Raw genomic sequence first — 26,311 nt, forward strand, 5'->3', positions numbered from 1 at the left:
TGGGAATGAAGTTGATACAGCCACTTTGGAAAATAGTGTGGAGTTTCCTCAAAAAGTTAAAAATAGAGCTACTCTATGACCCAGCAATTGCACTACTGGGCATTTACCCCAAAGACACAGATGTAATGAAAAGAAGGGGCACGTGCACCCCAATGTTCATAGCAGCAATGTCCGCAATAGCCAAACTGTGGAAAGAACTGAGATGCCCTTCAACAGATGAATGGATAAAGAAGATGTGGTCCATATATACAATGGAATATTACTCAGCCATCAGAAAGGATGAATACCCACCATTTGCATCAACATGGATGGGACTGGAGGAGATGATGCTAAGTGAAATAAGTCAAGCAGAGAAAGTCAATTATCATATGGTTTCACTTATTTGTGGAACATAAGGAATAGCGTGGAGGACATTGGGGGAAGGAAGGGAAAAATGAAGGGGGGGAAATCGGAGGGAGAGACAAACCATGAGAGACTATGGACTCCGAGAAACAAACTGAGGGTTTTAGAGGGGAGGGGGGTGGGGGGGATGGGTTAGCCTGGTGATGGGTATTAAAGAGGGCACGTACTGCATGGAGCACAGGGTGTTACACGCAAACAATGAATCATGGAACACTACATCAAAAACTAATGATGTACTGTATGGTGACTAACATAGCATAATAAAAAAAATAAAATAAACTTGTGACATAATAAAAAAATAAAAATAATAAATGTAATAGTACATTTTTCAGAGAGGCAGTTAAAAGTCCTATTGTGCCTAACTCTATGGGATGTGCTAATTAATTACTTGGAGTGGAATTTTGCTATAGTGAATATTCAGTTTAGGCATCAAATTCCTAAGCAGTAAGAATAGACGAGAACACCAGGCTGGCGTGTGAGTGCCTTGAAATAATAGTCGTTATGCCATTAATAATAGTCACCACTTCCTGAACATCTCAAATGTATCAGACCCTGTACTAAGCTCTTGCCACTTGTTTATTCTTACCCCTTTTTCCTTCAAGGTCCCACAACTTTGACTTCTTGGAAATTCCTGCTTTGGGTTACTTTGAGTAAATAATAAAGGGATTAAACTGCTTTGATTGCTGTATTGTTTTTAGTTGGTGATGAGAATAATAAGTGGGAAAGGGTGGGAAAAGAGGAGTTCCAGTTTCTATCACCTGAAAATTGACTCAAAGGTCCTATTTTGCCATGTGGTTCCCAGATAGCTCTAAACACATCCGTGTCAGTTTTTAGGAAATCAAGATCCTACCCCCCAGGGCCTGCTGGTCACCATTTCACAGGAGGAACACAATCTAACTTGGGAGGAGCAGTCTTTACTGGGGTGGGGCGGCCAAATATGGGAATCGCAGCCAGCTTGCTCTTCAGGGTTGGCTTCTTCCTCAGTTACACGGTTGATATGGAAAGGCATAATACAAACAAGGAGAATAACCTGAGCTGAGAATGCATCTTCCCAAATCTTACTCTATGCTAAGGAAACGCTCGTTAAATTTATATGTGAGATTTTATGGAGCGATACAATTCATTTTTGTTGCAGTGCTTGAACTGCGGGACCACTTACACTTATTTTATAATCAATAATTATGTAGCTCTGCAAATAGATTTTTCAAAACTCGCTAGTCCACAAAGACAATCACGCTCCTGGCCCATCAAAAGCAGTTTGGGTAGCTTTTTAACCTATAAGGCCTTGATCATGATTCAAAGGTTTAATCGTCTCGCATCACAACCAGGAAGAATAATCACACCAATTGTTAATTAAATCTAAGACAGTGATAAGGAGAAAATGGTCACATTAATCATGTATTAAGAGACTAAAAATAGCTCCCCAAATAGGCTGCTGAAATTCACATTGCAGCGTTCCATGTTGAGCATTTTAAAGCGCTCACTACCCACTACCCAACAAAGGCTGAAAATCAGCTGAACGAGAAGAAAATTCCCTTATCTGGCACAGAATGATAATGAAAAACTTGAGCTGTTATGCTACCAGCACCAAGGTCACTGTAAGTCAATTACTTCATAGGATCTTGCCAGTAGCATGTGTTTATAAAAGTTAAGTACAAGTCCAGCTATGTCAAGGTTATGATATTTAGTTGAAGAGAATGCTTCAAACACCAAAAAAACTAAATATTTTTAACCACAGGTTCAAAAGGCGATGTTATTTGCTCCTTACTGTGTACAAGTCAGGACCTAAAATATTTGGGGCAGAAGAACCCGACAGAGGATAAAATTCCTTTTGAATGCACAACACTGCTCTCTAGGCCAAGAGTAGAGTTATAGAATTCAGATTAGGAAGGAACTTCGGTGTTGATCTGATTCAGCCTCCTCAAGCCAAAGGGAGGAAACTGTAGTCTGGGGATGGTTAGGAATGGTCACAGGGTCATCATCAGACTGGAATCCAGGCCTCCTGACTTCCTACTGCTTCTCTCTGCGGCCAAGATGTCCTCCCTTGTGGAAAGTGCGGAAGCCTTCCTATGGCCTGGCACCACGTGCAAATCATGTCAACCACCTTTGTCAATATGCGGTGTCATCCTTGCCTGGATACTACAAACTCTGGAGCGCATTTAAGAAATGATACCCCCCAAACAGTTGAATGAAGCAAACGACGTTCGGTACAAGTTTGTTTCTGCACCAATGCAACCAGTAACTCAAGTATTTCCTTCTCCACATTAAACTGTTTCTCTTCCCAGTGCCATTCGTACTAAAGATTTAATCAAACCATAAATATCTATTGAGGCCTTCCTATTCAAGCACAAGCCTTTTTTCTTTCCGTGTATTAGCTTCTTACCATTCTCCTTTTAAGTTTCTAGAAGGATTGACAAGTGTCTTTCTTATGCCAGTCTTTTCATGGTTGTACAATGTGTGGGACCTGTCAAGGTTCTGTCTGTGGTTACCTTAGTGTTACAACAAAAGGCTCACAGGAAAAGTTGGAGCTGAATTATTTGGGCTTAAAATATCCGTAATATTCCTTCAAATTTCATCTGAAACTTCATTTTGGAACTCCATCATTTTCCATCATGATTTCTCATTACCCAGACCACTGGCTGATGAGATTTGCTCTGGCCCTCCAATTCACTCAGTTTCAAGAAAAAAAATACGAAAACACATCTTCTCTTTCTTTCTTCTTCCTTCTCACTTCTTTTCCTTCCTTCCTTCTTTTCTTTCCTATTTCCTTGGAAAACCTGTTTTATCACCTGCTATTCACCAGGCACTCGACCAGTTGGGTTTCTGACCTCAAAGAGCCCAGTGTCCAGTGAGGGAGAAAAACGTGTTAAACTCTTTCTTTACAAGTATCCTTTTCACACTTTTGTTGCTGCTGTGAAGTTGAGGAACAAATCGCATACCAAAAAGATATTTGAGTCAAAGAATACTTATAGAAACATCTTAAGACTTACACTTCAGAGTTGGTGTCTTAATCTATAACTTGCCAATTTTCTTTCTTAAGCCATGTGCTCAGTTTCTTTTTTCCTGGAGTTGGAGTACCAACCCCCATGTATTCTTGATAGACATGAATTTCAGGAAAACTGCCCAGTAAATGGGTTTCTATGACAATCCAAAAAGCTGAGGCTCCAAACTTAAAGATTCTAGAGCCACAGAAACAGAAGAAAAAATTCCCCCCAAAATGGCTGCAAGAAACCTTGCTTACCTGTGAACTACCTATCCCTCTGTCAAAATGACGCACTCATCAACTGCCCTGCAAGAGAAGCATCCTAGAGAAAATCAGGTCTAATTAGACTGAGCACTTTACTCGATGTGTTAGTTTCTTAACGTGCTATAAAAAAATTACCATAAGGTGAATGGCTTAAAACAACACAAGTCTATTTCCATATGTTCAGGAGATTAGAAGTCAGAAATCAGTTGCACTTGGCTAACATCCAGGTGCCCTTGGGACTGGTTCCTTCTGGAGGGTCTAGAGAAAAGTCCTTTTCCTCGTCTATTCCAGCTTCTAGAGTCTGCGGTGTTCCCTAGTTTGTGAACCATGCCTCGTAATGCTCTAGCTTCTTGCTTCTGTCGTCATCATCTCTCCTTCATGCCTTCCTCTTATAAGGACAGTTGTAACTACAGTGGACTCCCTGGATTTCCCTGTATCAAAAACTATGTCAGTCATATCTGCAAAGTCCCCTTTGTCATATAAGGTAACAGTTATAGGTTCGGAGGACGAGGACATAAATATTTTTGTGGGGCCCTTATTCAGCCTACCACACTCAGCCAGAAGTCAATTCAACCAAAGGAAAAGTTCTGATTCACTCACAGACTGTGGACTGGAAACAGGGCTGAAAAGCGGACATTACAGTGACCCATTGCTCATTCTACTAGACTGTTTTTTTCATTGCTCAATATGAGAGTTTTTTGTTTCTAGGTAAACAGAGACATAGACTCTGGTTTTGTTTTGCCATTTCCTGCTAAATCATGGTCCCAGGTCTGATGTAGTTTGGTTTACACTTTTACCCCAACACTCATTACTTTTGGCACTTGGCGCTGACCAATTTTCTCCCATCTATCATGTAGGTAATTGATTCCCAGTGGTATTAACATTTAACTTCAGACATTTTTCCTACTCCTTCCCCTTCCCCTTTTTAAAACTTTCTAGCGTTTTCACAAAATGCTGTCATTTAGTGCCAACTACAAATTTCATTGCTGTGAAATTCTTTGAATATTCTTTGAATATTGTAATGAACCCATCAATAAGATGACATCTAATTTTGATCTCCATCAGATAATTCTTATGAAATAAATAAATAGCCTTCAGTTTATAAGCTACACAAATTTCAGTCAATGTAGTGGTTTTTATTTCAATATTTTTATGGGAAGAGAGAGTCAAAGTCATGTTCTATTTAAGGTAACATATGTTCATACCACATTCATATTACCACTTGTACAGCGACAGCATTGAACAATGAAAAAGTATTCATATTTGTTGGTCTTTTCTCCCCAACTAGATTATTAGTTCTTAATAGAAACAAAACCTTTTACTTTTTTTGCATCCTCGATGATAGCTAGTATTGGATTGGCCACATAATTAGCAATCAAATTATTTTTGGTTGATCGACTAGACTTTTCCTGAAAGTCACATTTGGCTATATGATTTCATTCCTTTCTACAAATTTGGATATGTTTCATCTTAAACAAATCGTATACATGGAAACTTGGATTTATTTCTAAAAAGAAAAATAAGAGAGCAATGATTTAATTTCAAATGGAATGTGAGATTCTTATTAATTAGAACTATCCACCATAAAATTTAAAATAAATTATTAAATATATAAAATTGTGCAGAAATATATCCCTGGCAAAAGTAAAATGTGGTCACACCCTGATTGATTGCTATTTTATTCATCTTCAGCTCTCTACTGATCTTTAAAAATATCTATGTGCTGCTTTATAACTGCATTAGTGTACCACCCCACCTTTGTTTCTGGTTTATATATCACCATACTTCTCATATTTACGTTATTTAAAACTTCCATCTTATTTCATTTTTATTTTTACTTGTTATTCCTTTGTTACACATACATAAAAGCACACGGGTCACAGTGAACGGCCCGACAGGTTTTCCATAAAGAACATCCCCTCTGTAATCTGACACAGGTGCAGGAAAAGGACAACACCAGCATCCCAGATGCCCCCATCCCTCCTCTCCAGGGTTTCCCCCTCCCCACCTCTCATACCATAGAGTAGTTTTGCTTGCTTTTGAACTCACTTTATTTTAGAATTTGCTTGCTTACTAGTGGCCAATTTAACAAAGATTCAGATTCTACCGATCCCATCCCCACCAAATATGTATGTATTCATATTCCTGGGACATATTTTCTTTCCTCTTTTTAAAAGATGAATATAATGATGCGGTTCATTATCTCAAGTATGTCATGTTCATCATTAAATCCATCTTTCTCTGACTTGCTAATAGGCCTCCCATGGTTTTTTTCTCTCCAATCCTTTCATAAAAGACTTAAAAGTTCCTATAACCCTTCCGCTCACATGTTCCTTCCAGGGACTACTGTCCTTTCCTGTCCCTTGCAGTTCTCAGGCTTGCTCTGGTCTGAATCTATCTTCTTTCATATTCTCAGAGAGAGATCATTTTATACCTTTCAAGATGAAACCCTCTGTCTTCCTTTGTGAGTCCACAGTACAGCTGTACTTTTCCTTTCTTAAAAAAGAAAAAAAAAATCCCATATGTATTAATTATAGAGTGTTGCTTAAATTTCTAAAGATTCCTGGGGCACTTATGAGTATTTAAATAATTCTCGTTTCACTTGGCTGATTAGTTTTATTCTTAAAATCTTAAATCTGGAAATGAGACTTTATGCTGCTTTGGCCTAGGTCTTTGCCATTTTTTACTATGCCAAATTCAAGTTGTCATGGGAGTCTTCTTTTATGTAGGTCTCACCCTCATTCACTTCCCTCCTCTTCGTTCAGAGGCAGATCTAGACTTTGGCTGGAGCTCTCTTCTCTGCTTCTAACATCAATGCTTCTCTCTCTGACTAAAGAACCGTGTGGAAGATGGATATACCATGTGCTTGTTTCCCAGAAGAAGACTAGAATAACTCTCCCCAAGGAAATACCTTGAGCACTTCAAAGAATTTGAAGAATTGAAAACTCTAAGTACATCTCATAGTCTTGATACACTTGAACTCTAGGGACACAGAATGTTGTAGAGGACAAAGCTCTTGACTAGAGACAGAAAACATGTTCTTATCTTGGGGAGGCAGCCAAGCATCTATAGGGAGGACATCTCTTGGCCTTGTCATCTTCTGTGACATCATGCTACAGGGATCCTCGGTGGATGTGAGGAGGCAAGTACCTAGTCCCTTTGGGGACACAAAAGAATCTGTAAGGGTGCATATTTTCATGATCCCAAATACAAGAGAAATTGCTCAAAATCTTGGGTTGTAGAGATACATAGAGGTTTCACTGAAAAAGCATTGTTTAAGAACCTGGGCTTTAAAATGTTGCAAACACTGAGCAAGAATATCTTCAGATTATGAAGAATCTGATATTTATGAAGAAGATCTTTAGATTCCTTTTATTTCTGGAATTTTTGGTCACATCAGTCACCCTCTTTTCCTGTGCCCTGCCCTCCATGGAATTCTCTATAAACTATGCAATCCCCACCCAGGTTTTCTGGGCTTTCGACTCTATCAGATTTCCTAATGAAAATAAATAATTCCTTCTATTCAGTAAGAAATGTAATAAAAAAAACCAGAGGACCAAGTCCTCTGAGCAGAAGGTTTTCACGCTGACCCTCTGCTCATGCTCCCTGCAGCTTGGCTTTACCAGGACTTGGGTGCTGGAAAGAGAATTGACTTAAAGCTCAGATCTGAGTCTTTTCGGTCCTCTGGTTTGCACTAACTGTGTGGATGGTGGATGTGCCATTTCATCTCATGGACTTCTATCCCTGAACAAAGAGTTAGCATCTTGCTTCTTATACACATAGTACCGGCCTAGAATCTGCTCTGGGGTGAGCTCTTGTTGTTGCAGGGAGACCAAGAGACTCCAAGGGCTCTCAGTTGGCCCAAAGAATCTTCCAACCAGAGCAGCGTTTTCCCTAGGAGTAGATTCAGACTGGGGTGAGGGACAGGAGCCCACAGAGAAAACCCTCAAGGCAGAACTAGACAGAAGAGCAGCACTCCGGCACCGGGGGCTTGAACCAGGTGAGTCAGCTGCACCCTCTTCCCCATTCCCATCTCAGACATGCCAGGACACCAAGAGGGATGGTGGGAAGACAGAATGTCCTAACAGTTGCCTGGTGGTGATGGCAGCACCTGGAAAACCACTATGGGATCTCATTATTACCAGCATGGGGGTGATCAGGGAGGAAGGGAAGCAGGAAGAAAGAAGAGTAGATTAGAAGACTACTGGGAAGAAGTTTGGAGATGATCGTGAATGAAAATTTGTGAATATTGTTGTAAAACAAGCTAAATGACGCCACATCATTTATCTATCTTCACCATTTGGCCTCCTGAGAAGTTGATCTAAGAATGAAAATCCAAGGAATGAAACTCAGCAGGCAGCCTCCCGTGGAACTTTTCCTGTCTCTGCATCCTGAATGCAAGGTTTTGGAGCCCTGCTGAAAAGGGACTGTGGATGGAGGTCAGTGGCAAGCAGGTAGAAGGCCTTTTCCTGTACCTAAAATTGCTTGCATTGTCATGGAAAAAGGAAACAAAATTACAACTGCAAAGAATTAACTTGCATGAAGAGTGAGTAATTGGCGTGCAGGGAGCCAAAAGAAGGTTAAGCTTTCTTACCAACACACACTCTCACTTGAGCGCAAACACACACACACACACACACACACACACACAGTGGGGAAGAAAACACCTGAGAAGTGGACGATATTGCCCTAATGACTGTCAGGGGCTGACCGTGGACTCCTTCCACCAAATGGCGGGATGAGCCATGAGGTTCTTCCTCGGGCTTGGAAGCATTTTGGTCAGAGGAATGGAAGGGCTGAGCCTGTTTCGCTGACTCCCACAGGAAGTGGTGGGCTGAGAGCCCGGCTACAGGCTTTCCTGTGCAGCGTAAATTGGCCCAATTTGCGCAAAACATTCTTATCTGATGAAGAACTGGAAGTGTGACTGTATGCTGAAATGTTGGAAATAATAGTGGGTCTCTGCTTCACTGTTCCCTCATTTTTCTTTCTCTGCTGTCCCTTCTTTGTCTTTGGCAATCACACCGGGCTCTTGGTTCTTTTCTAGCTTCTCACATGGTTTTGATTAGGAAGGACAAATATAACTGAGAACAGAAATGCTCCTAGTTTTTTCTTTTTCTCATCTTCTTTCAGATGAACGAGCTTGTTAATCTTCTTGTAGGTTTGGATCTACACACACACACACACACACACACACACACACACACACACACACATCTCAACCTAAAAGTGTCCCTTTTTATCCTATCCCTTTAAAAAAGCAGTCTTGGAAAAAGAAGTACCAATATGAAACAACCATGCTACTCTTGGCTAAAAACTATTCATAAACTGAACCGGCAATCAGACATTTTGATTTTCAGTCCTGGCTCAGCATCTAGCCAGCTGTGTGGCCTCAGAGAATTGACTTGAAGGTCCTGGTGTGAATTTTCTCCTCTCTAAAGATGACAAAGTTGGATTAGATACTCTCCCAGGTACCTCCCAGGAGATTTTATCATTATCTGTGTAAAGGTGCACTTGTAACAACTTCGTGGGGTGAGCCAAAATGGGACTCCTTACCTGTACAAGAAAATGGGGGGGGGGGAACCCAAGTCTTTTATTTATTTCCTTGATGAAATAGAAAATGACCAAAAAATAAAGTTTATTACAATTTATCAACACTATTTTATTAATGGCTTAGATGGAGCAGGAACACAGATTATAGAGCTATGCACGGTTCCAAACACCTAGAAAGCATAAAATAAATGTTTGCTGGAGGACATGCTGCCCTAGGTGCAGGGAAAAGGGACCAAAATTTAAAAAAACTGAGGCTCAAGTCTTTGGCCCACCACTTGCAGTTCTATGATTTAGAACTAGCCGTGAACTTTTCTGATCCTCAGCTTCCCCAATGCAAAATGGGACGAGTATTGCCACTTCAAAATTTGGGGAGAGAAACAAATGACATCATGTACATGAACATGATTAACAATGTATAGAGGGCTTGTAAATATTCTTGTACATAGTCCAAGTTAGGTTACATAGGCCTTAGCCAGTAAATTAAGGAAGTCGGTCTCTATGCTCTATAAAGAGCCTTCCAGCTTGGAACATCCTTTACTCTGTGACATAGCATCTGCCCCCAGGGTGCAGATGTGGCTGGCCCCAGGCAATTTGCTGCAATACCTGCTGTGTCTGAAAATTTGGAGAGAGAGGCTGGGAGGTTCCTCTAACTTCACCCCTTGCCCCACATTGCACAACACCGCCCTTCTTCAAAGACATTGACAGGCCTATTGACTCATCTTGTTAACATTTAACTGCTACCAAGACATTCCACCCCAGGGCTCCTTGTGCTGTCATCATCAAAAACACTCTAGTCCCCAAAGGCAAGATGCTTGCCCTTTTATCAGTGTTTATGCACGTAATCTAAAGGAGAAGGGGAAAAGCCTGTTGGTAGTAAGTAGGGAAAGAAGTCAAGTTACGTACTTTTTCACAGCAATTGTGTATTTCTTGCTTTTGTGTTAGCATTTATTGAAAATGAGCAAACTGCTGGTAAGAGTATCCTAAACTCGCAGTGGAGGAATGACTGCTTGTAGAGTCACCTGAAAATCTAAATTACGTGTTGTGGAAGTGGGTTTGTTGTCGTGAAGTGTAGGGGAAGCGTCTTTACCAGAAGGATGTGGGCTCCCACCTTTGGAAGACCCAGCTGCACCTGCTGTGGGAGTCTGCTCCTTCAGCAGCCCTGCTGTGGGTGCCTCAGAGAACGCCACAGAGCGAGCGTTCCCATGGAGCAGCCCTATTGAATAGAAGGTGCGGATGAAGGCAGTTCTTCAGGTTTTTAAGAGATAAAGAATAAAAGGGTGGAGGAATTGATCAAGGAACAAAAACCTCAGTTTACGATGAACACCTCTTTCAAGGTTTGTGAAACTCGTTTTTATATTTTGGGATCAGTTTTTACTCATTGTTCTCTCTTGCTTATCCCCAAATGACTGTCAATTTGATTATTCATCACCCAAGCCTCTGTGTATCACCAACCAGTACAGTAAGGGGTGTCTCCGCTATTTTTAGACACGAGGATTATACAACCAAAGGGCACATTCTTCTTCCATTCTGTGGAATGCCGGCTACCCCCGCCCCCCCGCCCCGGGCACAGTGACTGCCCTGAGGCGGCATTTTACTTTTGGCTCTACAAAGGCTTTCTTTGACAGGGGAGTGTGCCGTGGGTTGAGGAAGGGAAAACGGAGAATAAAGGAAGGACATTTCCAGAGTTGAACTTGAACAAAAGTTAATGCTGACAGCAGAGTTAACTACTGGTGAGAACTCAGAAATACAGACCAGCACGGCGTGACTGAAGGCTAGTGGCCCGTCCTCTCTTGCAGGCGAGGACGTCTCCTCCAAGCCACAAGGCTGGGATGGATTTTGAAAAATCCCAGAGGGCAAACTGATCTTTGGGGATTTGCTAGTCTTTTGTTTAAAGGCTTAAGAAATATTTTGGTAGGGAAGAGATGGGGTCCTAATCAGTACAAGTGGGCTTTCCCCACCGCCCCCTTACTAGTGCTCAGGGATACCTGGCCTCCAGGGACACCTGCTAACTCACCACCCCCCCACCCCCCCACCCCCACCGCCATGCTTCTACCTGGGAGGTTATCTTAAGAAGCCAAACTACCTCAATCTGGAGGCAGGACTGAAAAGAGGCCACCAGTGCCTTTGCCTGTGACCTCCTTGTACCCTCTACCTTCAGAGATGAGAACCTGATAAGCCGCCCACACCCAGTGGCCGAGGATTCACCAGTCTGTCATTTTGGCTGGGAGGCAAGACAGCTTCTGGCAAACCTAATAAGCAGATTTTCTCGGTGATAGGAAAATTCTTGCTTAATGCATGCAGCTCTATTTCCCGTGGTTAAAACGTGCAACCTAGAGAAGATAGCAGAAGTCACCTGACCTGGTGTGAACTATAAACAAAATTTGTCTTTTACGTTTTTTCTTAATTTTGCCCCCCTTTTTTAAACTTCCATTTTCTTAAGGCAGGTGGGGAGGTGGGCTTTATCTTTAATAGGCCAGGTTCCTGTACGATAACTTGGGTTGGAATTATGAACTGGCGTAATATTAAACCTGCTTGATAGAGTCGCCAGCATTAACCTCATACATAGCATTTGGGTCAGTTTTAATCGCTTGATTAACACTAAAGGCTTCTCCTGTTACCGTCAGTCCGATGATCTCTCTGCATGTGGCCAGTGGTAGAGAAAGAATGTTGTAAGACTCTCAGAAAGCAGAGGGCAATAAATGGAACCTAAGCAAAATCTGGAGTTACTTCTGTGGATAACTCCCATAACAACGAGTTCGCATTCCACCATCTCCTCTCCGGAAATCCCAAATCTTTAAGTCAGAGGAAAAACCCAGGCTGTCAGGCTAAGCCAATGCCCCTTCACCTCAGACTGTCACAAAGATTGGGTCCCCATCCGCTCTTTTCCTTCCCAGGTATAAAGCAGGGACTCCCGGCCTAACGGGTACACCACCTCCCCAGCTGCTGCGGGGCTAACGCAAGGTAATACGTTCGGAAGGATTGTAAAAGTTTTATATGTACGATGTCAGAAGTCTGCGGGAGCCTATTTTTGAGTTTTACGACATAAAAGATACAATCTCAAAAGATCTCTTTTCTTGTAATAGTCCAAGTAAACAAATGTCGCAGGCAGTTTTACAGTTTAGCAGATCTGCATTTCATCAGTTTGTTGGGAAATTAAACAATATACCTATTAAAACTCCTTAAAACATTGGAAACTCTTAATTCGGGCTTTTATTTATAACCCAAGTTCAGGGAGCTGACACCAATCTTTTAGAGAGGCAGAGCATGACTCTGAGTCAAAACCAAATTGATTTCAGCTTTCTCAATTTGTGAACTTCCTTTGCGTTTTCTGTTGCTTCACCAGCTTCCTGCTGTGGGGCCGCTCCATTATTGGGCTGCCGGCTCCATGCGAACCCTTCTCGCCCTGGACAGACGCGGGGAAAGGGAAGCCACAGCATCCAGCAATCCGAAGTCAGAATGGGAGTGACTTGGGCCAGACCCCCATTTCAGCAACAAAAGTTGACATGCAATCAGAATAGTAGCACTGTGTTACCAGTGAGGATGGGGGACAGAGATGAAGGCACCAAAGGCCATTTTATTAAGCCCATCAGCTGGGGAGTGACTTTTGCAAATCGGCTCCTGGAACCTTCATCTGATTCTTTTTCGACAGAGGAGCAAAAACCACAAAACACAGTAGCAATGTTTTAGACTTTGTAATCTGAAAATCTAGAACATATCTACTGACTCTACTCCTTACTGTGTAGATATGATTTTGACAAATTACTTCAGTTTTTGAAGACCAAACCTCAGTTTCTTCATATGTAAGAGGGATGCAATAATATCATATTACATATTTTAGGGTGTTGCCTTGAGGATTCAAAACATTATTGAATGTCTCATGTAGAGCTTGACACATAACACATCCCAAATATAGAGAAGTCATAGTTGTTAATTTGTCAAATGCATTTTCTGTATCAAGTGAGATGATCACGTGGGAGTTTTTCCTTCATTCTGCTAATGTGATGCATTACATTGATTAATTTTTGTACATTGAATCATCCTTGCATTCCAGGAGTAGATCCCACTTGGCCATGGCATATAATCTTTTCAATATACTACGGTGAATTCAGTTTGCTAGTATTTTGTTGAGTATTTTTCCATCAATAATCATAAGGGATACTGGTCTGTAGTTTTATTTTCTTGTAGTGTTTTAGCTGGGTTTGCTGTTGGGTAATGCTGGCTATATAGCATGAGTTAGGAAGTATTCTCTCTTTTATCTTTTGGAAGAGTTGAAAACTGGTGTTAACTTTAAATGTCGGCAGAATTCTGCAGTGAAAGCAGTTAGCCCATGACTTTTCTTTGTTGTAGCTTTGAATATTGATTAGTCTCCTTACTAGTTGTAAGTCTATTCATATTTTCTATTTATTCATGACTTAGTTTTGTGCATTTCCAGGAATTTGTCCATTTTGTTTAGATTATCCAATTTGTTGGCATACAGATATTCTTAACATTCTCTTTGATTTCTGATTGTAGTTATTGGAGTCTTCTCTCTTTTTTCTTAGTCAATCTAGCTACAGGTTTTGTCAATTTTGTTGGTTGGTACAAAGAACCAAATTTAGGGGCACCTGGGTGGCTCAGTTGGTTGGGTATCTGACTCCTGTTTTTGGCTCAGGTCATGATCTCCGGGTCATGGGATCGAGCTCCACGACATGCTCTGTGCTCCTGTATGGAATCTGCTTGTTCCCCTCCCTTCCCGGATTTGCACATGCACTCTCTCTCTTTCTCTCCAAAATAAACAAACAAACAAATAAAATCTTTGGGAAAAAAAGAACCAATTTTGGTTTGTTTTTTCTATATTGTTTTTCTATTCTCTATTTTGCTCTGCTCTGATTTTTCTTATTTCCTTCCCTTTGCTAGCTTGGGGTTTAGTTTGCTTTTCTTTCTCTAGTTCCTCAAAGAGTAAGTTTAGGTTATTGACCTGAGATCTTTCTCTTTTTTTAACATAAGCATATAAGCTACAAATTTCCCTCTTAACACTGCTTTTCTGTATCCCATCAGTTTTTGTATGTTGTGTTCTGTTTTCCTTTTCATTTGTCTCAAGGTATTTCCTAAATCTCCCTGTGATATCTTCTTTGATTCATTGGTTACTTAAGAGTATGTTGCTTAATTTCCACATATTTGTGGGTTTTCTAGTTTTCCTTCTGCTATTGATTTCTGGCTTCATTCCATTGTGGCCAGAAAAGAAACTTTGTATGATATCAATCTTTTAAAATGTATTAAGATTTATCTTGTGGTCTAACATATAGTCTATTCTGGAGAATGTCTCATGTCCAGTTGAGAAAACAGTGTATTACTCTGTTCTTGGATAAAGTGTTCTGTGTATGTCTTATAATTCTAATTGGTTTGTAGTGTTGTTCAAGTCCACTGTTTCCTTATTGATCTTCTGTCTGGTTGTTGTAGTCATTTTTGAAAATCTCCTACTATTAGAGCTATTTCCTCCCTTAAGTTCTATTAATGTTGCTTGATACATTTTGGAGCTCTGATATTTTGTATATCACATATGTTCATAATTTTTATGTCTTCTTAGGGAATTGACTTTTTTATCAATATATATTCCTGTCTCTTGTGCTAATTTTTTTACCCCAGGTCTATTTGGCTTAATATTAGCTACTCCAGCCCTCTTATGGTTACTAATTGCATAAAGTATCTTTTTCATCATTTAACTCCCAACCTAATTCTGCCTTTGGAGCTAAAGTCAGTCTCATGTTGACAGCCTATAGTTCAAATTTTTAAAATCTATTCTGCCAACCAATGCCTTTTGACTGGAGAGTTTAGCCCATTTACATTTGAAGTAATTACTGATAAGGAAGGACTTACTTTTGCCTTTTTGTTGGTATCTATATGTCTTATATCATTTTCTCTCCCTTATTTCCTCCATTATTGCCTCTTTTTGTGTTTCGTTTTTGTAGAGATACATTTTGATTCCCTTTTCATTTCCTTTTATGTATATTCTATAGATATTTCTCTTTGTTGTTACCATGGTGATTACATATAACCTTTTAAAGTTGTAACAATCTAATTTAAATTGATTCCAACTTAAATTCAATTGCAAAAAACCCTACTCCTATAATAATTCTACCCTTCTTGTGTTATTAATGTCACAAATTACATCTGTATACATTATATACCCATTTACAGAGATTTATAATTATGTTGTATGCATTTGTGTCATAAATCCTGAAGTGGAGTTAAAAGTGGCATTAAATCCAAAATTATAATAATACTGGCTTTTATTTTTTCTCATATATATACTTTTACCAGAGGTCATTGTATCTTCATCTGGTTTTGAGTTACTAAGATTCTTTCATTTCTGTTTGAAGGTGTGATGTTATGATTTATAACACGAAATACATATTTGGTTTTCACCCATTCCTGGACAGAGCTCCCCAAACCGTTGGAATTTCTTAAGTAATAAAGGTGCCTTTTGTTATGTTAATGTGATGGCTTTTGGAAAGTCCTTATATAACCCAAGAATGAGGGCTGGTAGCCAGGGGAACCAATCATGTGATTAGAGGATTAGAATTTTCAGTCTCATCCCTTGACCTTAGGAGAAGGAAAGGGCCTGGAGGTTGAATAAATGGCCAATGATTTCATCAATCATGCCTATGTAATGAAGCTTCCATAAAAACCCAAAGCATGGATTCAGAGAACTTCTGGGTTGGTGACCATGTGAAGGTGCTCAGAAACGATGGGAAGCTTTGTGACCCATCCCATGTCCTATGCATCTCTTCCATCTGGCTATTCTCGAGTTTTATCCTTTTATAACAAATCAGTAATCTAGAAGGTAAAATGTGTCTCTTAAGTTCTGTGAGCCACACTAGTAACTTAATGAAACCCAAGGAGGGATCATGGGAACATCTGACCATCAGAAGCATAGGTAGGTGACAACCTGGTCTTAGGATTGACATCTGAAGTGAAGAAGTGGGGGGCAGTCTTATAGGACTGAGCGTTTAACTTTTGGACCTGACATGATCTCCAGGTAGATAGTGTCAGGACTAAGTTAATTGCTTGGTGGTACTGGAAAAACGCTCATCTGAGAAGGACTTCTTTTAACATTCATTGTAGAGCAAGTTTAGTAGTAATGAACTCTCTCAGCTTTTGTTTTTCTGGAAATGTCTTAATTTCTCCATCACTTTTGAAGGATAGTTTCCAGATAGAGAATTCTGTTTTGTTTTGTTTTTATTTCAATACTTATTAAATATATCATCCAACTGCCTTCTGGTTTCCAAGAGTGCTGCTGAGAAATTAGGGAATAATGTTATTAAGGATCACCTGTACATGAGTTGCTTCACTCTTGTTGATTTCAAGGTTCCCTTTGACTTTGGCTTTTGACAGTTTGATTATGTGTCTTGATATGTATCTCTTTTGGTTATCCTACTTAAAGTTCATTGAACTTCTTGGATTTGTATATTCATGTATTTCATGAAATCCAGGCGTTTTCAGCTATTATTTCTTCAAATAAACTCTCTGCCACTTTCTTTCTCTTCTTCTGGGATTCCCATAACTTATATACAGGTTTTTTTCCCCCCTTTTTTATTGCACTTCACTTTATTTTGCTTCACAGACAACTGTGTTCTTTGTAAATTGAAGGTTTGTGGCACCATTTTCCCAAAAGCATTTGTTCACTTCATGTCTCTGTCACATTTTGGTCATTCTCACACTTTCGGTAATTCAAACTTTTTCATCATTATTATATTTGTTATGGTGATCTGTGATCAGTAATCTGTGATGTTACTATTTGTGAGTTTTAAGGTGCCACACACCATACTTATTATATAAGATAGCAAACTTAACTGATGAATATTGTATGTGGTCTGACTACAGATGTGGTGGAAACAGCAAGAAAACTGGAATTAGGAGTGGACCCTCAAGATCTGACTGAATTGCTGGAATCTCATGATAAAACTTTAACAAATGAGGAGTTGATTCTTATGGATGAGCAAAAAAAAAAAAAAAAAGGATGGAAACGTCTCCTGGTGAAGATGTTATGAAGATTGTTGAAATGACAACAAAGGATTTAGACTATTACATGAACTTAATTGACAAAGCAGTGGCAGGGTTTGAGGGGATTGACTCCAAGTGTGAAAGAAGTTCTTTTTTTTTTTTTTAAGATTTTATTTATTTATTTTTCAGAGAGAGAGAGAGCACAAGCAGGGGGAGCAGCAGGCAGAGGGAGAAGCAGGCTCCCCCTGAGCAGGGAAACCGATGCAGGACTCGATCCCAGGACTCTGGGATCATGACCTGAGCTGAAGGCAGAAGCTTAACTGACTGAGCCACCCAGGCATCCCTGAAAGAAGTTCTAATGGAAGTAAAATGCTATCAAACAGGATTGCATGCTACAGAGAAGTCATTCATGAAAGGAAGAGTCAACTGATGCAGAATACTTCACTGTTGTCTTATTTTAAGAAGTTTCCACAGTTATCCTGACCTTCAGCACCCACCACCCTGATCAGTCAGCAGCCATTAACATCAAGGTAAGACCCTCCACCAGCAAAAAAAAATTACTACTTGCTACAAGCTCAGATGATGGTTAGTATCTAGTAATAAAGTATTTTTTAACTCAGGTATATATATTGTTTCTCTAGACATAATGCTACTGCACATTTAATAGGCTACAGTGTAGTGTACACAGAACTTTTATATACAATGGGAAAACAAAACATTCATTTGACTCGCTTTGTCGGGGTGTTCACTTTATTGTGGTGGTCTGAAGCTGAGCCCACACTGTCTCTGAGGGCTGCCAGTATCAGTTCTCTGGATGGTATCCTGGAAGTTCCTTAGATTCAGTTCACTTTCTTATCCTTTCTCTTCTGCTCCCCAGGCTTGAGAATTTCAGACGCCCTCTCTTCCAATTCTCTGATTTTTCTCTTTTGCCTGCTCATCTCTGCTATTGCAGCCCACTAGTGAAATTTCCATTTCAGTTATTACATTTCTTCACTCCAGAATTTCTCTTTATTTCCCTGTTATAATTCTTATCTCTGTTGATGTTCTCATTTTTAAGATCTATTCTGTGCCTGATTTCCTTTAGTTCTTTGTCCATGTTTTCCCTTAGCACTTTAGGCATATTTAAAAGAGTTGTTGGGGCACCTGGCTGGTTCAGTCAGCTAAGCATCTGACCCTCGATCTCAGCTCAGGTCTCCATCTCAGGGTCATAAGTTCAAGCTCCATTGGGGCTCCCCACTGGGAGTGGAGACTAATTAAAAAAAGAAAAAGAATTGTTTTAGTCTTTGTCTAGTAAGTCCATTGTCCGCCTTCTTGGGGATGGTTTCTGCCCATTTATTTTGTCCCTTCAACAAGCCGTATTTTCCTGGGTTTGCTGTTGTTGTTGTCACCATCATTGACAACTGGGCATTACATTATTATAGTATAGTAATTCTGGATATCCGACTTCTCCCTTTCCCCAGGGCTTGCTTTTTTTTAATTTTTGGAGACTGGGATAGTCCATTTGTTTTGAGACTTTTCCAGACTATTTTTGCAAAGTCTATTCCTTGCCGTATGTGCTCACTGAAGCCTCTGTTACTTTAGCCTGTGTTGAGTTAACACAGTTTGATAGAGATTTTCTTATGCCAGGAGCTGAAACACACAAACGAAAACACTGATATATATCTATCTGTATATATATATATATAGATATATATAACCATATATATATCTATATATATATATAGAGAGAGAGAGAGGAGAGAGAGAGCAATCCCCACTCACAGCCTTGGCTGGGTTACTCCTCCCTTAGTTAGACTTGCTCTCAGCCTAGACATCAGCCTTTTTTTTTATTTTTTATTTTTTTAGAGATTTTATTTATTTATTTATTTATTTATTTATTTAAGTTTCTTGAATTTTTTTTTTAAAGATTTTTATTTATTTATTTGAGAGAGAGAGAATGAGAGATAGAGAGCACAAGAGGGAAGAGGGTCAGAGGGAGAAGCAGACTCCCTGCTGAGCAGGGAGCCCGATGTGGGACTCGATCCCGGGACTCCAGGATCATGACCTGAGCCGAAGGCAGTCGCTTAACCAACTGAGCCACCCAGGCGCCCTTTTATTTTTATTTTTATTTTTTTTAAAGATTTTATTTATTTATTTGAGAGAGAGAGAATGAGAGATAGAGAGCACGAGAGGGAAGAGGGTCCGAGGGAGAAGCAGACTCCCTGCTGGCCTAGACATCAGCCTTAAAGTGAAAGGTTAAAATCGTCTGATTTTTGTGAGCATATGTCTTCCCTGGGTATGCATGTGGCTTTCTAGATTCCCCTATACAAACACTGCTTTTGAATCTCCTGATTTCCCAAAGTCTTACCCCACTTTCTCCTCCAGCCCTTAGATGGTATACTGTATGCCTCCAGTGAGAATCTATTGCCCGGGGTGTCCATGCGTGTGTATTCTCTGGTTGCTTTTATGAGGGAAGCCTGTAGCTTTTCCTACCTGTGTCTCGAATTATGTGAGAAAGAGAGAGCAAGCGAGTTCTTCAGGTATCCCCAGCCAGGTTAGAACAGAGGTACACAATAATCTGCAAATAAGGTCTGCTCTCTCCATTTTAAAGAGTGGAACTGGGAACCGAGTTGCCACCACTTGTGTCTAAGATGGTTGCCATTTGGACAAGGGTTTTTCGAGGGTTTTTTCCCCACGATTATATGGAGGAACATGAGCTTGGAGCTTCCTAGTCCAACATCTTTCAGATGTCCCACCACTATTATTTTATGTGGATTTACTGCATACCAAAACTGCACTGAGCTGGTTATTTTCTCTTTGCCCTCCAGATATACTCTCCACCCTTCTCTGTCCTAGTCTGTGTCCGGCAGGCTGATCTGCACAAACCACATCAATGGGTTCTCAGCCCCAGTGGGAGGAGAGGGAGGCTGTGAATTTAATTCCCTTCCTGCCATGGACACAATTTGGCCACATCTTTCCATCAAATATCACAACTCTCCTCCAGTGACCCTCTCCCTACGGCTACCCACCCTGAGATCTGGACCCGGCACATGTCCCTTCAGACCTGGGGGGTAAGGAAGAGCTTTCCAATCACCATCACCTTCTGCTGTTTTAGCCCCAAGATCCTTCAGCGCCCCCTTTGCACACATCCCCAGATCTTTCCGCACCTTTGTAACTCACCTTTTTATTAGCATCCCTCTCTTACTCAGCTTGAGAGTGCCATCTGTTTCCTGCTGGAAGTCTGAGTGACACACGGTGCTCTTGGCGGCTATTTCTGTTTCAGAGAAGTGCTTCTGAGGTTGGAGTAATGCGCTCAGATACCAGTAGATTCTGGAGGGTACTTTGGGTCAAAAGATAAGAATTCACTTTCCTGAACAACTTTGTAATATTTATGAAAATGATACTCTGCTTGGGGTTCAGAAAATGTGTCTTATTAAACACACAGCCTCAGTCCTATAATCCGAAATGCAGACAAATTTATGGTTCAGTTCCTGCAAGGCAAGTGAATGACAAGAAGACTGCCCTCCCTTTGTGGGTGGGCAAAGCAGAGCAGCACCCTGCCGTCACGGGAAGCCTGTCCCAGGAGTGGCATCATCCTGCCTTCCCGAAAACTGAGAAGACAAGTGCCCAGGGGAAACTGCAGAGGGAGGTATCTATTGTCTCCTGTGTCTAGAAAAGAGCTACCCATGAGGTGAGATCAAATACACCAACTGCTCCTTCTCTAATGCGTTCCCCTCACTGTCGAAAGGCCTTTCTTAAGCACAGACCCGATGAGGAGGCCATTTACTCTGCCAGAAACCTCCAGGGGCTCTTTGACCGGGACAAAGAATGACAAATACTCAGCATGTGGGTGGGCACTCCCACTCCTGGCTCCCAGGGCACACTTGTCCAATAAAGCTGCTTTCAGCCGGGGAAACTTTCCATCGTGGCTCTCCAGGTAGCCAATACTTATGTTGCTTTTCATTTCAGGTCAACGTTATTTCCCAACCTTGTCCCTTAAGGTAAAATATATTCTGAATTCAGAAGCACAGCACTGCACAATGTGGCCCCAATCTTCCATTCCAGCACCTGAGCATTTTTCCTCTTACTCTTTTGTGCCAAATTGTTAGCTTTATTCGCACTGTTCACAGCATATATTGGGCATTTGAACTATCTGTTAGACTAATACTGATACGGTCCTCTGAACTGAAGTTTGCTTTAAACACAAGCACATACACACAGAACTTGAATCTGAGCCAAATATGTTTAGAATATTGCAGTAGCCCCAGATAATATTTGTGTGTTAGTTTGGAGCATTTGCCCATACACTTATTTTTATATATTTAAAGGGTACAAAAAGCTTATTACATGAAAACTTGGGAAATATATTCCTTATGGAGCAAAAGCAACATGTTCAAGCCCAGTGTGTTTTTAACTGACTCTTTCAAGCAGGTGGCCTCATGACCTTGGCCTCCTCCAGGGAGAGTGGTCAATGCATTCCCGTGTGAGGTTGAATCTTTTCTTCATTGTACTTCAGCTGTCCACAAATAACAAAGTCCTGCTGTTCTCCCAAGTTGTCTCGATTTTACCTCTCCCCGGAAAAGCCGATGACATCATTTATCTGCTGACTTATTTTAGGTGTGAGCTTATTTAACACTAATCTACTGAATTCACATTAGAATTTCAGCTTCAGTTTCTTAAGCAGAGGAGGAACACAAAAACAGGATCTTTACGATTAGAGTTAAATTTTAAAAATGTGCTTAGAGAAAAGAATTTGGTTCTAAATATAGACAACTATACACAACTGCTTGTCAATGCATTGGAGTTCACGGCCGGTTGAGATTCAGATGATTTTCATTCTACCAGTATTCACTGAGAGACTGCTCTATCTCGGGACCAGTCTGAACACTGGGGAAGGGGGAAGGTCTGAGGAGGCCACTGCCCACCCTCCCAGAGCACAGAGGCTTGTGGGGGACAGAAGACATGCCCACAAATTCTTGTCACCCAGTTTAATTTTAAACTTCACTCTTCAGATAATATTTTCAAGCTACCCTTTAGTGAGCACTTACTGTGGGGTAGGCAATCATTATTTCACCTATATTATGTCTTTTAATTCTCATGGCAGTTTCTATACAGTAGGGTATTATTCTTTCTACTTCAGAGATGAGAAAAACAAAGCTCATAAAGTATGGGTAATGCAAGGTTCAATTAGCTAGTAAGCCCATGCTCACCAGGAGCCAGAAATTAATTATTGCAGCTATACTTTTAGACAAGCTTTGAAAACATCGAAACGTAGTAACACAGCCAAGGTTACAAATAATCCGAAAACCGAATTGTCAGCTCCTGGATAATTCAAGATAATCCAAATATGTGGTAGTTGGTAGTTGACGACCCGAAAGATATTTTTTGTTCAGAGTTAATTTCTTTACCGGAATCTTTTTTAAACAAATAAACCCACTGGAAAATATTTTCAAAATCTTTTTTCTTCCAAGGCAGCAAAAATAAATTTAGACAAAGCAAAAAATAATTGTCAATTTTGATCTCAGCAGATTTATCTTCATAAATAACCCAGGGTGGTATGTGGATGTGTGGCTCAAAGTGATAAGATTATAAAATATCAACTAGAAACAGTCACAATAGTGGAGTGTGGGAGGGCAGATTTTTTAGATTTGGCATATTTGGAATAGCTTTATTATTATTATTATTATTATTGTTTTAGCACATTTTGAAAGTAGAAACAGAGGCTTAGGATGGGGTAATACCGTTGCTACGAGGGGCTTTGGTTTCTCTGCCATCCAATAGCTTGCATTTAGAAATTGCGGTTTGAAGAAATATGCCTCTCTTTCAGTGAACCTTCTCTAAGGGCCACAGAATAGGTGTTGTTGAGATCCTGAGAGCAGCCTTCATATTGAGGGACCGGGGTTAGCTGTGGAGTGACATGGATCTTGAACCTTAGACGCAACCTCGTTTGCACAGAGGCCAGAAATGAGAAGTAGAGTCAAGAGAAACTGGTGAACAAAACCTGACCTTCCTTCCAGCCGCTCCCTGCACAAATGCAAAAAAGCAGAGTGGCGTTCAGCTGGAAGATGGCTCGAGAATGTCATGATCAAAATTTCCTCTCTCCGGGACACGGCTATTGAGGTGGACGCCTTGGGCCGGGAGGCACTGCAGAATCTTCGAGGACAAACAGAAAATGGAGGACCTTGACTTGCCCACATTAAAGTCAGTCAGCAGCAACTGGAGATTCGAGTCCAGGGCTCCAGACCCACGAGAAAGGGCCAATCTCTGTGAGTACATAGTGCCCGTGTTGTGGGGCCTGGCAGGTGGACCTGGACAGTGGGGACAGGGGTGTCGTCAGTTTGTTAAATGGCATAGTGCAGTGCATAAGCAAACCTGCTCCAGAGGTAGTCACTGCAGATGCAAGCAGCGAAAACTCGTCAGTCCAGAGGGGAAAAGGCAATTGTTGGTTTTAATCTTGAAACAAGATTTATTTAAGAGGATTTACCCAGTTCGTGTATGTATACGTGTGACCCAAAGTGCAAAGAGAGTAGAATAGCAACTAGAAACAAATTCAAAAATTCAAGTTCTACCATTTACCAGCTGCGTGGCCTTGAGCATTTTGCTTCACATCCGTCAGCCTCAGTTTCCCCTTCTGTAAAACAGAGATAGTCAAAGAATCTAGTTTATAGGCTTCTTGTAAGGACCGAGAGAAGAGTTGCACATTGCCTGGCACTTAGTATTTCATCTTATTAAATATTAATAATTATCATCGAAGATCTACTTTGTACATTTAGACAATAAAACTTGCCCTTAACTACACAGGATTTGCCAAAAACTCATCATCTGTCTGTCTTTGTCTTCATTCCCTCCCTAGCTATTTCCTAGCCTTGAAGGATTTACCTGGAAAGTCAAGAAAGTCTCATTTCCTGGAATTGAAGTAAGTACGCCCCTTAGTAGGTTCCTTCCCCCAAATCCCACCAGACCTTCTCCAAGGAGGACCTAAACGCAGATGGTCAGTTGGTACCCCAGTTTCCATGCAGAGAAAACAACTGGACAATGTTTTACAGTAGCTTCTAGAGGGCAGACAATTTCTTTATGTGATTCTCTTTTGCAGCTCTTAGAACTCAGCTCTCGGGGTAAGTGTGGGTGTTAGTGAAGACGGCCAGCAGCCGTGGAGGAGGGCGGGGTGGTGAGAACGTTCTTCACCAGTGTGGGCGGAGACTGGCTCCACAACAGACGGTGCAATCTCTGCCTGACGTTCCAGATGCAGGCCAGGTAGGCAAAAAGGAAGTAGAAGACACCATCATATTTAGACTCCAGAAGGCTTTCATTCCATTTGGATCAACTTGAGAACCCGCCCCACTCAAACGGGGTTGCCAGACCATCCTGGGAAGGGCTGCAGCGACCAGAGCCGTGGATCGTGGCAGGAGCTCTGGCACACCTTCCTCCATGGAGCTGGGCTGGTACTTCACACCCTTCTCCTGGCAAGTCAGCCCTGTTCCTAGTTCCTCTGACCCGTCAGCTCTTTCCTTCCTTCCAGGCCCTTTCAGACATCCTGCCTCCACTGCGCTGCCTCGTGGGCGGAAGGTTCTCACCGCCGCCGTCACAGGGGTCCACCTTCAATCCGGGTGCTCAGCAGGTGTTTCCAAACCCCCAGGAGGACTGTGCACTGTGCTCTAGGCGGATTCCTCCCCTCCTCCCTCCCTTCTCTCCTCTCTCTTCCCGTTTTCTCCTTTCTCCCCTCCTGCCAATACATTTATTGCCGGATCCCTGACACTGAGAATTTGTTCCTGATCGGGGGTTAGGCTGAGCTCTTAGGTTTGAAGATGCCAGCGACCAGTGTTGAAAGCACCTTGAGGGAGGAGAGCATTTACGGGGTGTGTTGAAGAAAGGCACTCAGCCGATTGGAAAGGCTGAAATGGTTTGGACTTATCGAAGCCGACCGGCGTAGCGGAGGGGCAAACGGCGAAGCTCCGGCAGAGTCGATGCGCAAAGAGCAGGAGGGCAAAGCTCAAGCAGCAACGCGTATCCAATATGATGGTGGAGCGCCTCCTCCGGTTCCTCCTGCCCTGTGACGGCCACAAGGGGAGCCGAGAGAAAAGTGGAAAAAATGCTCTGGGGAGGCATGCGGAGGCAGCTACCACACTGGAGCCGCTGACCCAGACACTCCGCATGAGTTCTGCGGCGATTTCCAGGCGGGGCGGCTGGGAAACAGGCTCAGAGGGTTAGTGGTTTCCCAGGAAGGGATGCACTTCCTGCAATGAATCACCCTGTGTCAAGGAGGATTTTTATGAGATCAGCTTCCAAGCAGATCACCCAGACTCCACCACTCAAGAGGGCACTGGAGCTTAACACCACAGGAGCCCACCCTTGATGTTTTCTTTCTTGTCTTTTCCAAGGGGACATTTGGACCAAAAGTGGCCTGTGGCCCCTGGAAACTCTGAGTAGTGGCTTGGCATCCTAGGAATCCGTCTGTTGTGCTTTGTGGAAGAGTCTGGAAAGGTCTAGTTTTGTCTGGAAAACAAAACTCATGGTTGTTACTGTGAAAGTGTAACCCCGCTTACCCCCTTCTAATAAATGCTGCAATCTCGAAATAACATGAATTAAACAAAGTGATCCCTTGGTATCTAGATATATCACTTAAGATCAATTTGCTTCTATTGGTCTAATTATATTAACTTTGGATTTTGGAGGCACAGTTGCAATGCTTTTTGCAAGTCTTTCAAATCCTCAATATTTTCCTTTTTTATTCCCATTTTTTTTTTTCAGTGAAGCCTAATGTCTTCCAGCCCCAGGCTTGCGGGTCCGTGTTCGTCTCTGTGACTGACCCCATAATATTTACTTATAACGTACATAAAAATACCCTGCATGCCAAAAGCTGCTAGCTGCAGGAAAATGATAAAATATAAAAATATTTAATCAGCCAGTGGGAATTCCCTTACGTGTTAAATCAAAGGGTCTCTCAGAGGGTTCACCGTGACCTTGGAAACCCAGCAGATTCAAGCTGCCCTGAAGGGCCCCAGCAGGAGGGAATCCTGCGGAGAACCTGCAGGGCCCCTTCATGTCCTCTAGAAAACACAGCACGAAAGGGGTTTTGGCTTCATTGTCAAGGAGCTCAGGGGCAGGTGTGTGGACACACAGTGGGGCTTTTCCATTTGGGGTGTCTGTCGT

General features: G+C 41.6%; 1 long non-coding RNA gene across 2 annotated transcripts; it reads left to right on the forward strand.

The window, feature by feature from the left end:
- Positions 1-17,533: 17,533 nt before the first annotated feature.
- LOC113919248 lies at positions 17,534-25,729 on the forward strand. Of its 2 annotated transcripts, XR_003518910.1 has the most exons (4): positions 17,534-17,712; positions 20,607-20,852; positions 23,179-23,427; positions 24,015-25,729. It is a non-coding gene; the product is annotated as an uncharacterized LOC113919248 (long non-coding RNA). The 2 variants fall into 2 exon arrangements; XR_003518911.1 differs by lacking the exon at positions 20,607-20,852.
- Positions 25,730-26,311: the final 582 nt, after the last annotated feature.

The sequence above is a fragment of the Zalophus californianus genome, chromosome 3 (genome assembly GCF_009762305.2).
Source record: "Zalophus californianus isolate mZalCal1 chromosome 3, mZalCal1.pri.v2, whole genome shotgun sequence".
In the NCBI taxonomy this organism is placed as follows: Eukaryota; Metazoa; Chordata; class Mammalia; order Carnivora; family Otariidae; genus Zalophus; species Zalophus californianus.